Genomic DNA, 12464 nt, shown 5'->3' on the forward strand with positions numbered 1-12464 from the left:
ACCCTTTAGAGGTTTTTAACTTCCATCCAAAATATATGCTAAGTTCATGAAGATTCTTTCCTTGACTTATACCTTAATTTTTATGTATATTTACTGTAACCATTTTCACTAACCTGTCTCACACATCTTTCGAACGGCTAGTATCTCCTTTCTTCTCTACCTTATAATCTCCCTCCTCAAATACTTTTGCTTATTTTAGACCCACTCATCTGCCTCTAACAGCTTCCTACATCTAACATCTCATCTTTTCTCTCTGCTCCACCAACAGTTATCTCTTACCACTTTTTTCACACCACAACCTTTTTTCCTTCTAATACTCATAGCCTATTCCGTCTTTCTCAACCCCCCTCCTCCTGATCTATCCTCACCTCTCCAATTTCCACTTCCCCCTACACCCTTCATTTTTTTCTCAAATCCCACCCCTCACTCTCACTACTGTTTTCTGCCATCATAGAACTTACATTCTTCTATTGCTATGCTCTGTTTCTCCACTATTTTAACCAGCATAGTTCTCACTGTCACCACTGCTCTTCCACATCAGTACTACCTACTCTACAAACTGCCTACCTACCTTATCTCTGATGTTTCCTGCACTCTGGTAACTATCTTGAATCTTATCTGATTCTTTTAGCCAAAGTACTGCTTTGCTATGCCAAGGGAACCATAATATATTATAATCGGTTTACTATTGTTTCTTTGAACAGAAAAATATTTTCCATTCGGAAAAACGAATAGTAATACTGAAATGAAAAAAAAGAAACGGTGGCAATGTCGAACCAAATGCTCGTCACATTTGACTCAACATTGTTGTCGAAGCCACCATGTGATAGCCGTATAGGAGCTGATGTAAATCAGACTCCTATATGACAAATCACTTTTTTGCAGCACCCCCCACACCCTCCTACTTATATATTCTAACTCTGAAATCGCACTACAGTGGGGATGTGGATGAATTTCCACTCCCCACTGTACTGCAATCTCCATGCAGATAGTCGACTTACACTTATGCGAATGCAGTAGTGCATTTGCATAAGTGTAGTCAACTATCTGGATCACAAATGTTTGTATGCTCGACATTCTGATTTTCGGCACATTGCAGCCGACAGAATGTCGCTCACACAAATGTATGTAAACCATTATAATCTACTAAATCTAAAATACATATTCTCATGCATATAGTTCATAACTTTAACTATGTATATTGCATAATATATTGTATCAAACCTGCTATTGTATTTACTTGTATAATCTGTCATCTTCAAAGGGTGTATTTTTAGCATACAATTCTTATGACAGTATTGCTAATCAGCTCTTCTTCTTCTTTCAGCTTTTCCCAGTTAGGGGTCGCCACAGTGGCTCTGTCCACTCATGATTGGCAGTGGAGTTTTACAGTGGTGTGTTGCCAGCCTGGTGCCCAACCTTCCACAGAACACAAACACACACACACACACACCTAGGGCCAATTTAGAGTGTCCAATCCACCTACTGCATGTCTTTGGGATGAAACCGGAGCACCCGGAGGAAACCCATGCGACCACAGGGAGGACATGCAGACTCCACACAGAAGGCACCCCAGCTGAGAATCGAACCGGAGAATCTCTTGCTGTAAGGCGGCAACGCTAACCGCTGCACCACCGTGACCGCCCATTGCTAATCAGCTCTATTCTTGTATAATATTTTGCATTTGATTCAGTCCACTGCACTTACCAGTTGCATAATCTGTGCATCATCCTTTTGGTCTGACTAATATTAGCTTAATGATTAAATTTCTGGAGCTTTTCTCTGTCAACCTCCACTGAAAATGTCTTTTTATTTTTTTTCAACCTAGATGGACTTTCTCAGTAAATAAATGCAAAATAAATTAAAAAAAAATCAAAAAATAACATCATTGGCACCAACAGTTGTCACTTTTTTAATCTGAATCATATTACCACTTTCATTTTGCATATTGTTGTGTTTTTTTTTTTAAGTTACACTTACTTTTAAATACTTTACTGTTTTTAGTATAGTTTCCAACTAGAAAAGGACAACTGACTATAGAAGATTGCCCAAGGTAATAAAACAAAGTAAATAAATAATTTAAGGAACTTAGGAAAGGATAATTAATTTCCCAGTTTTTACCTGCAATACTGCAATCCTGCAATCTGTCTACAATGTCTATTTTCCTCATGGTGCCATTAACCGAGATATTTATTCTTTTTTTAAACCAAGATATCCATTCTTATTTCAGAAAGAAGAGATATAGGAAGACAAGAAGAATAAGTTTAGGAACAAGAGTCCAGTTGAAGGACAATGCTGTGAAGTGTAGTAGCTCACTTCTGGACTTTTGGACTAACATTCTAGCAAAAGTTGTTTGCTGTACACTAGTGAAAGAATTTTGAGAGACTAGTATACGATACTCAACTGTGTATGACCTGCAAAGTAAGTAAAATTGTATCTCATTTAGAAGGTGAAGAAATTAATAGATAAAATGAGTGAAACAGTCTTTATTTAGAATCAGTATCTATGATCCTACATGTCACAACTTGAGACTGGTTTTGTAACTTAATATGGGCTACAGTAAGTGTGGGCTTTATACTTTTACAGATATGCCCTGTTTCACTCACACTGTTATAGACTAATGGTAGAAATAACATCCTGTATGGCTATTAGGCAAAGCACTGATTGAAATACGGAATAAAAATCAGTCATTACTAAGCATCCAAGTCAGGCCCAAATGGCAAAAACAGTTACTGGGTGGTTGATTACATTTGTTTTGAATGACAGACTGCTTTGTCAAATTAATTTACCTTATCATGAGGTTATGTGCCTTCAGATAACAGTTTGGCTTTGTTAAAGGAAGGTCATGCCTATTAAATCTGGTGGACTTCTTGGACAGGGTCACCACAGCTTACCTCGACCTGGCAAAGGCTTTTGATACATTCACCAACTCAGGCACTATAAACAAACTCGCTACATTAGGTATAAACCCTTTTACCACCCACTTGATAGCTATCTGGCTCAATGATAGGACCCAAGAGGTCAAAAGAGGAAAGGCCACCTCAACCAAGAGACCAGTCATTAGTGGAGTTGCACGAGGCTCAGTACTGGGCTGGCTCCTTTTTTCATTTATTTATCTGAAGTAGAAGCAAATGCTGAAGGTTTATGGATGACTAAATTTGCAGATGATTGCAAGCTGGTGGTTATCAATGACTCACCTACAGATACTAAAATTCTTCAAGAAGGCATATTTCTGACTAAAATGGTGCCTAAGCCATGGTCTTAAACTCAGTGTTAATAAATGCATAATTGTACCCTTTGGGAAGTCAACCATACTGGCATAATTCAGTATTTTGAAGGTATAAAGTCGAAAATTTAAAACCACGAAAACTCAGAACCGTGAAATTCAAAATCTCGCACACCAGAGATTTTGAATTTCACACTTCTACTTCACAGACACACACCTTCCTCCCCACACACAAACACAAGCTCTCTACCGCTGCGCCCTCCCACACCCCCCTACTTAAATATTCTCACTCCGATGTCGCACTACATACAAATACACACAAAACACCATCACACAAGCTACATTCTCCTCGCGCACACACACATCACAGCAACAAAACACACTGACACACACCACAACCCCTACCCAAAACCCTTAACACACACACACACACACACACACACACACACACACACACACACACACACACACACACACACACACACACACTTACCTGAATCCATAACCACAGAAAAACCTCAGAAGCGCAAATTCAAAACCTCTGGTATTCGAGTTTTTGAATTTCGCGCTTCTGAGTTTTCACTCTTCTCAGGATTCGACTTTATGGGATCGAAATACTGAATTTTGATATTTCAGTATTTCGAGCTTCTAAAGTGAATCCGTTTATAATACACGCCTAAGAGGTGTTTGGCTAACAAAGTTCGCAGATGACTGCAAACTAGGAGCCATAATTGAAACTCCTAATGATGTGGACATCCTAAAAAAGGGCCTCACTGAGACAGATGCCTGATGTCAAAGCCATGGCCTCAAGCTCAATGCAAAAAAGTGCATTGTCATCCCCTTTGGTAAAAACTCTGTAGCCATGAGCTACCACATAGGTGGTAGTCTACTTAACACCGAAAGTGTGATAAGAGACCTTGGGACACAGGTGGACAGTAGTCTCTTCTTTGATAATCACATCACCACAGTAGTCAGGAAATCCTTCTATGTGGCACACCACATCACAAAAGGTTTCTCATCCAGGAAAAAAGAGGTCCTTGTTCCCCTCTACTCATCACTCATTAGACCCATTATAGTATACAAAACCCCTTTTCGTATGTACCTCACAAGACATCTACAACAACTGGAAAGGCTGCAGAAATACCTCACAAAGAGGATTACCAGCCTCAAACAGATGCCCTACACAGACCGTCTCAAAAACCTATAGCTTTACTCCATCGCATATTGCCTACTCAGAGGCGATCTCTGCCTAACATACAAAGCTATGTCAAACCCAGAGCTGTTGGACATGCTCCACTTAAAGAAATCCCAATCACTCCGAGCTACACACTCTAGGGACCTAAACCTTGTCACCACAATAAACAGAACATGTTGGAGGGATAGATCCCTGCCCCAGAGACTTCCCATACTCTTGAACAAACTACCTATCTTTGTCAAGCAAAGTTCCTCATTAGCACTCTTCAAGAAAAATCTTGATGATTGGATGGGAAATAGTAAATTCACCCTGGGGATCATCTCTGTGGCTCTGCTTGACAGGGGCACAGGAAAATAATTTTCTTGGGTGGTGAAAGCCAGGGTACCTTTTTGGCTAGGCTTGTATAGGCCCTAGGGCCAATAACCTAGTACCTACCTATGAACCTATAAGAGTCAACCCAGTGGTCAGAGATCTGGGTATGCAAGTAGACAGTAGCCTTACCTTTGACTCCCCCTTGGCCACAGTAGTGAGGAAAACTACTTTTATGTAAGGGCATGGAATCTAGGTCCAAAGAGGTTATTATCCCTCTGTACTCTGCCCTTATCAGACCAATCATAGAGTAAAATTCTCCAGTCAGTATGTACCTGACCAGGCATATGCGGCAACTAGAGCAAGCTCAGATATTCCTTACAAAAAGCATACAAGTGTAACAAATCTGCCTTATGCAGAGTGCCTTAAAGCCTTTTCCCTCTACTCAGTCTCTTATACATTACTGAGGGGTGATCTATGCCTGGCTTGCAAGGCATCCATAAATTCCACACTTATGAATCTCCTGCATATTTGTAAATCAAATATTACCAGAAACACAAGGTCTAAGGGCCTGAATCTTGTCTGTGATTTAAACAGAATATGCTGGAGAGACAGATGTGTGTCCCAGAGACTTCCCTTCCCTATGTAACAGGCCTACCATCCATGTGAAACAGAGTCTGTCTATTACACAGTTTAAGCGTAACCTAGACCACTGGATGGAGCACAGGAAATTTACAGCAGGCCTGGCACCAGTATCCCTTATGGACAGAAATAGCTTATAAATGTCTGGCTCTCAATGTCCTGTTTGGATACAGGATGTCATTATTCTTTCAGGAAACTTGTCTATGCTTAGAAAGCCCCCCCCCCCAAGTTGTTAACCTAGTAACAATCTATGAATCTAAGAGATTATTATTGATATGGATGCAGATAGCAGTGATCATTGCAAATCTTGCAATGGATTTGTTTGGAGCTTGACCTTATTTCACCAATGGTCACTAATGTATGTATGTATGTGATGCGCCACCTCTGGCCCAGTAAACAAGGAGCCTAAATCATCACCACTAGCACCAGTGGGGGGAGTACACTGGGAGGATGACAGGTACACACACAGTATTTCTAGATGCAGCTCAGTGCATCGAGTGCAATTTCCTTTAACAGCAAGCAGAGACCACAGTCAGTCCAAGGGTGGTTTCTCCCTGTTTCTCCAGATCCCCAGTAAGACTCCTCAATGGCACAGCTATATAGAGTTGAGATCTCAGCTGAATGGCCAAGCCAACACCTCCAACACTCTTTCTGTCCAACCAGTGCTTTATGTCCCTGCCCAAGTAGCTGACACATGCACACTTTGAGATTTGATTTATACACACACACACACACACACACACACACACACACACACACACACACACACACACACACACACACACACACATTTGGGAAAGGCTGGCACAGGTTTACTAGCTATGCCCCCTTCTGCCCAGGCTATAAGGTAGTTATTACTGCCACCAGCCAACTCTTTATCAGCTAATTTAAGGCCCTTAACAAAGGGTGTCCAATCTTACTGCACAATTCTACTATCAATACAAATGGTATTTTGACTAAGAGCAAGGCTATTAGGAGTGGCCCATACAGTGTCACCAAATAAATATGCAGGTACTCTCAGGGCTTAAATATGTCTCTACACAGATCAGCCACAATGAAAGGTTCAAATATATTTAATAAGAAATAAAAGAACAAGATAATACTATATATATATATATATATATATATATATATATATATATATATATATATATAGTAACATCAGAGTTCAAAATCACATAAAATATTTAAAACAGCATTGTAGGACAGTCTCAAATAAAGAAAGAAAAACATCTAAAGTATGCTTCACTATATTCCTGACTGAATCTAAGAGAATTATACTGCTCCCTAGACCTACTCATAGCAAGGCAGATGTGTGGTCAATGTATCGTGTCAGGTCAAAGACAAAATACAGAATGGTCTCTCTCTCCCTCTCAGAGACTTCCCAAATTAATATCTCAAATATTACTGATGGGATAGCTTGCAGAATTATATAATTTCATGTCATCTGACTCTATCCTAGGTGAAAAATAACCATTGATGCAGCTGGTAGCATTTAGGATCTACCTGTGAAAATACATACACAAGGGCTTTTCCTCAAATCTTGGCACTTGCTGGAAGTCATAAAACAATAAAGCACTTGCAAGACAATGCAAAAATTCCTTAGTTTTAGACATTGTGTCTCATTGCTACCATAAAGTAATTTAATTTCAGCTATTTTTTCTGACGTTTTGCAAGTTAACCTCCTGTGTTCCAGTTTCCCCTGTTAAAATATATATAAACAGTTACAATAGTGTACTTTTCCAGTAGGGAACACTGTGGATACATCTTTAAGCTCAGTAGTTTACAAACTCTTTTCAACACATGTATGTACAAAGCTAGCTTGATATACACACAACATATACTTCTAATAAGGTTACAACAGAAGCATTTTACATGAAGCATGTTGACATTCACAAATGACACATAATCATTTACAAAATTCCAGACAGCTGTGGTGGCAGTATCTCTCTTTGTAACACTTCTATGTAAATCATGTTGATATTCACAACTAACATATAATTATCTAAAAAATTCCAGGTAGCTGGGCTGGCAATATCTCCTTTTGTGACAATGTACATGTGTATTATTTTTGCAGTTTAGTTTTGATAAAACAGTCTTTGTTGAAGCTGGACTTGATGTATGTGTGCAAAATATAGTGTAGAAAGTGCCAAGAGAATAGGAATAATCTCAGCTCAAGCACATACTTTGGCATCAGCCAAATAATCCTTTATTTATTTCTGTGCCATTATCTGTCAGATACTCAGATTAGAAATATTATTCAATATGACCGATATAGGCTGAGTGAAATTAGTCATTTGATATAATTGATAGTACTTTAGCCAAAGCAGGTACAAAGTTTAAAATTTACATTAGAAAAGTATCAAACAACAAATAATCTGTAGCAAAATTAAATATTCTAAATATTAAAAACTACAAAATAACAGTCAGAACTAAAGGAACAAATCTAATATACAAGCTAAATCTAAATACCTAAACAAAGGCTAATCAACTATGGAAATGAACTTCAGTATTACTAGAGTGATTAATAAAGTCATATGCAGACAAATTATACTATACAAGTATAAACATCACACACTGTGATGAATTCAAACTTTGGAATTCAAAGGTAAAGACAAAAATAAATTGGGGGTATGGCCAAGATGGCTATGTGAGAGCAGCAACTGGTGAAAGCTCTATGACTGAAAACCTTTCTGTGACAGAAAATATAATCAAAAAATTAGAATATGGAGATACTTAATAGTTATTTATTTTCACTAATAGTAACAGAAAAGATTTATAGTTAGAAGTTCTCCAAAAGCTGTGATTTTCCTGGTAGAATTTCATCTGCTTGGTTAAGAGAGATGACTTCAACATGAGCCACTCAAAAAATGGTACTCACGATTTTTCTGTTAAAATAGATATCCAGTCACTAATATCTAGCATGCAGAATGCATTACTAAGAATGGAAAAACTGGACACAAAAACAGAAACTTTCAAATAAGAAACCAGAAAGAAGATAGAACATTCAGAAATTCTTATGAAACAACAAAGTGCACAGATCAGCAGTATAGAAGAAACATTAAAAGAGCATGAAGGTTGAATAACTGAAGGTCAGTCTCAGACTGAATTGCTTTTAAAAGAAAATAACTGGCTTATAGATAAAGTTGATGTTTTAGAAAATAGACTAAGATGAAACAATATCAAAATTTATGGCATACCTAAAAAATGTGAGGGGAGACAATATAATAAACTTCTTAACAACCTGACTGCATAAAACATTAAATTTACCAGAAACTTTATTGTTTGGGTTTGAAAGGGTACATAGATCCTTGAGAACACCTTCAAAGAAGTAAAATTCACAACCACTTCCAATAATAGTCAAGTGTATGCCGAGCATGGAAAAAGACTAAATGTTTAAAACAGAATGGTCCATCCCACCTATTATAATACGTAAACATGTAATTCAATTTGACAATGATTATGCCAGTAAAGTAATGTGTAAGATTATGCTCAACAATATACTAAGGTTGAAAGTAACTTTGCTACAAATATGCAACATAAATAAGAAATAAAGTAAAGCTTCCTTAAATGCAGAAACAAAGTTTAGTAATATGTGATCAGAATCTATACTAAATGACTGTGGCTTAAAAAAATAAGGAACTTGCTAATGAGTGTATTGCACACACATCAAGAAAGCTGACTTCTTACAGACATGACAAGAATGTAATTTGCTTTCTTTAAAGAACTGACAACAACACATGTTTTTCTAAGAAAGTTTAAAAATATGCTATTCTAATCCACAAGGCATTTCCTTGAAGACAGTTTACTTATCAGCATTTGCGTCATCAAAGCAGAATCTTTCCAAAACCAAGAGCGTGTGTGTTTAACTAAAAATATGTATAAAGTCTGTATTAAATCCAGTTATGTTAGGGGTATTGGTAGGGGCACATTTGTCCTGAGGTAAATGTTATATCTCTCACATCATCTGTACTATATGAGAAGTAAAGTAGAACATTTTCTGAAGCTGTAACAGAAGTATGTGTGGTTTATTATAAAAGTTATCAGTTACTGCTCTTAAAGACAGGTGCTGCAAAGTATATTCTCTCATCAGTGTATATTCTGCAAGTTTCTGTATACAACAGACAGTGAATGCAGCTATAACCAGACTTTGATTTCAACAGAATCCAGCCAGCAAGACTAAGTGTCTTAAGAAGACTTCAAATCCATCACAGTAAGCATCAGAGTAACAGCACAGTGCTTTGGCACCTTAAAATAAATTTTTCAATGGTGAGCCTACCTGCATTCGAACACAGAGGGAAGGGTAAGCCCTGCAGAGGGTTACTTCAGTTGAATTGCAGTAACTAACAGTTGTACGTATGTGTAAATCCTAAACAGAAGTATTCCAGTTTATGCAGCTTGCAGCAGTAAAGTTTTTTTAGATGTCTAAATCCAGTGAGACTAGTTCAGGAAAGTCACAGTGCCATAAATTCTCCAAGAAAAGGTGGACATCTGCTTTAACAGCAGTCTGCTGCCTGTTGTGTTTCCACCAGCTTCTCAAGTGACTCTGAAAAATTTCCAGCCATCAGCAACAACAGCCTGATCACCTGTTTTCTTGCTAACTGGTAAGACTTTTTTCTGTGTCACATTTTTAGTATGGATGCCATTAGCCAGTTTGCATATTATTAGACATTTTGGATGTTATTAGACAGTATGGATATTTTCAGACATAATTCAAGCAAATGTAAACCAAGCTTTAGTAAATTGCAATGTTGGTATACACAGCACATTAGTAAATGTAAAACCTTAGTAGGGCAGATTGATAGTAAGGCATTATGCAAATGTATTACAGTATTTGACTGGTATCTCAAAGTAAACCATGTGGGGTATGATAAATGTTTACTGTGTGTTTCAGATGTTGAACAGTTATGTTCTGTCACCACATGTGAGTCAAATGAGTTACTGATAGAACCTCTAATACATTTTGTTACAAAAGACTGTAATAAACTTCTAAGAGACAGACACAATGAGTTCAGGAAGTTTAGACAAGTTATACAAACATTTTTCCAAAAATGCATAGGAGTTTCAGATTCAGCAGAACAGATTCCTGAGACATATTAGTCAGACCATGAGGAAACACTTGAACAGCAGTTACAGGATAAATAAAATAAATTAGCTGAACTGACAGAGACTGACTTCCTACATACATTGGGAAAGAGCAAAAAACTACAGCTGATCTGTACAAAATAAATATATTTTATAATATGTTTGTATTTTGAAAATGGTTAAGCATACATGGTGGGATGGTAAAATACAAATCATACGCAAATGTTTAAAACTTCCATTCAATTAAAGCAAGATATTCATCAGTACTACAGTAAAGTAGAGCGTATGACTGCCATTCTCATAGCATAGTCAAAAGGTAAACAAAACAGTTCTAGTATATACAAATTAAATAAAAATAGTTAATAATAGTAAAGATTTAAAGTCACAACACTGACATGCTTGTATAAAGATTTAAAGTGACAAGACTGACATGCATGTATTTTCTTTTTATACAATGCACAAGAATAACAGGCAGACAACAGCAAATATAAATAATGTAAACATAAACATGTGTTCATTAATATCTATTTGTTTTTTACAATTTTTTTATAATTGTATAGTAACACCACACCAGTTAAAGTTCTGAATTTTAAAAAGAAATAAAATCATGGATGGAATTAATCAAGCAATCTTTGTAAAATGAATGGCAGAGCAGTTAAATAAATAAAAAAATACTGAAATCAAAAGTTAAAAAATATGTAAGCTAATTGTAAGATAATGTTTAGTTTGCATAGTTATACAAATCATAAATATAATACTAAGTGTTTTCTAACTGCATTTTACTAAAAGATGATTAAAGAAAAAATGCTAAAAGGGTTAACTGAAATGTGAGCTCAGACCTTCCCAGACTGGATGAATAGTTACAGGAAATGTTGAGCAGATAAGATAAGAAACAAGACTGATTGCCAGACAAGTGGCTTGAGTTTTTCTAAAAACTTATTGTTATTAAAACATAATTGTTAAAATGTTCACATGCAACATTATTTGGTAATTGTAATAAAATATCACAATTGCCAATCCCCTCCTGGATATAATATCCTAAGATATGACCGCAAAATTAAAAAAGGGTGGAGGAGTAGCCATTTTGTATAAATCTGAACTCCAAGTGTCACTCTTCAATGAGCCACTACGCTCAGATACCAATGCACAAACCCATACTGCCAAGCTACAAATCAATAACTCCAAATATATCTATCTAATTTGCACATATCTCCCTCCTGGAAATAATATTAATAGACTTGAAAACATACTTAGTCACCTATCTACCCACCTACCTCAGGAAACCATTGTATTAGGAGACTTTAATATAGACTGGGCAACCTGTAGTTCCCCTAATCCTACCAATCACATAAATCTACACAGTTTCTCACAGATAATAACCACCCCTAGTAGAATCCATAAGCCAAGCAACAAGGAAACCACCCTAGACTGGATCCTTCTAAAAAGCCATCTTGATACTTATAAACCAGGAACCCTTCCCAACGATATCAGTGACCATATGCTAACCTATATCATTAAACAAAAAATTCACAGCCCTAATACTAATAATTTTAAATCCTCCCGCTCCAAAAATTTCTTTAATACAGACAGCTTCCAAAACGAACTAAAAGCATGTGACTGGTCACCTATGTCTCATCTTCAACTTGATGAAACAGTGATCTACTTTCATACCAGATTCCTTCAAATCCTAGATTACCATGCCCCCATTTGCTCTTCCCGAATAAGAACCAAAATTGCCCCCTGGCTTACAAAACATACTAGGCAAAAGATCCTCCTCAGAAATAAAATTTGGGCCAAATGGAGAGCCTCCAAAAAATCCATCAGATCATCTTTACTTTAAACAATTAAGAAATGCTATCAAGAAAGACATTCTCAGAGACAAAAAAAGACTATTACCTTTACCTTCAACAAACCCACCAACAAAAACCACAAAAATTCTGGACAGGCATTAACAAACTTCTTAAACCAGGGCACTCTAAATCTCCTGCCCCTTCAGAATGTAACCAT

This window comes from Protopterus annectens, chromosome 14.part0 (assembly GCF_019279795.1).
Source record: "Protopterus annectens isolate FY-2018-M chromosome 14.part0, PAN1.0, whole genome shotgun sequence".
Taxonomy (NCBI): Eukaryota; Metazoa; Chordata; order Ceratodontiformes; family Protopteridae; genus Protopterus; species Protopterus annectens.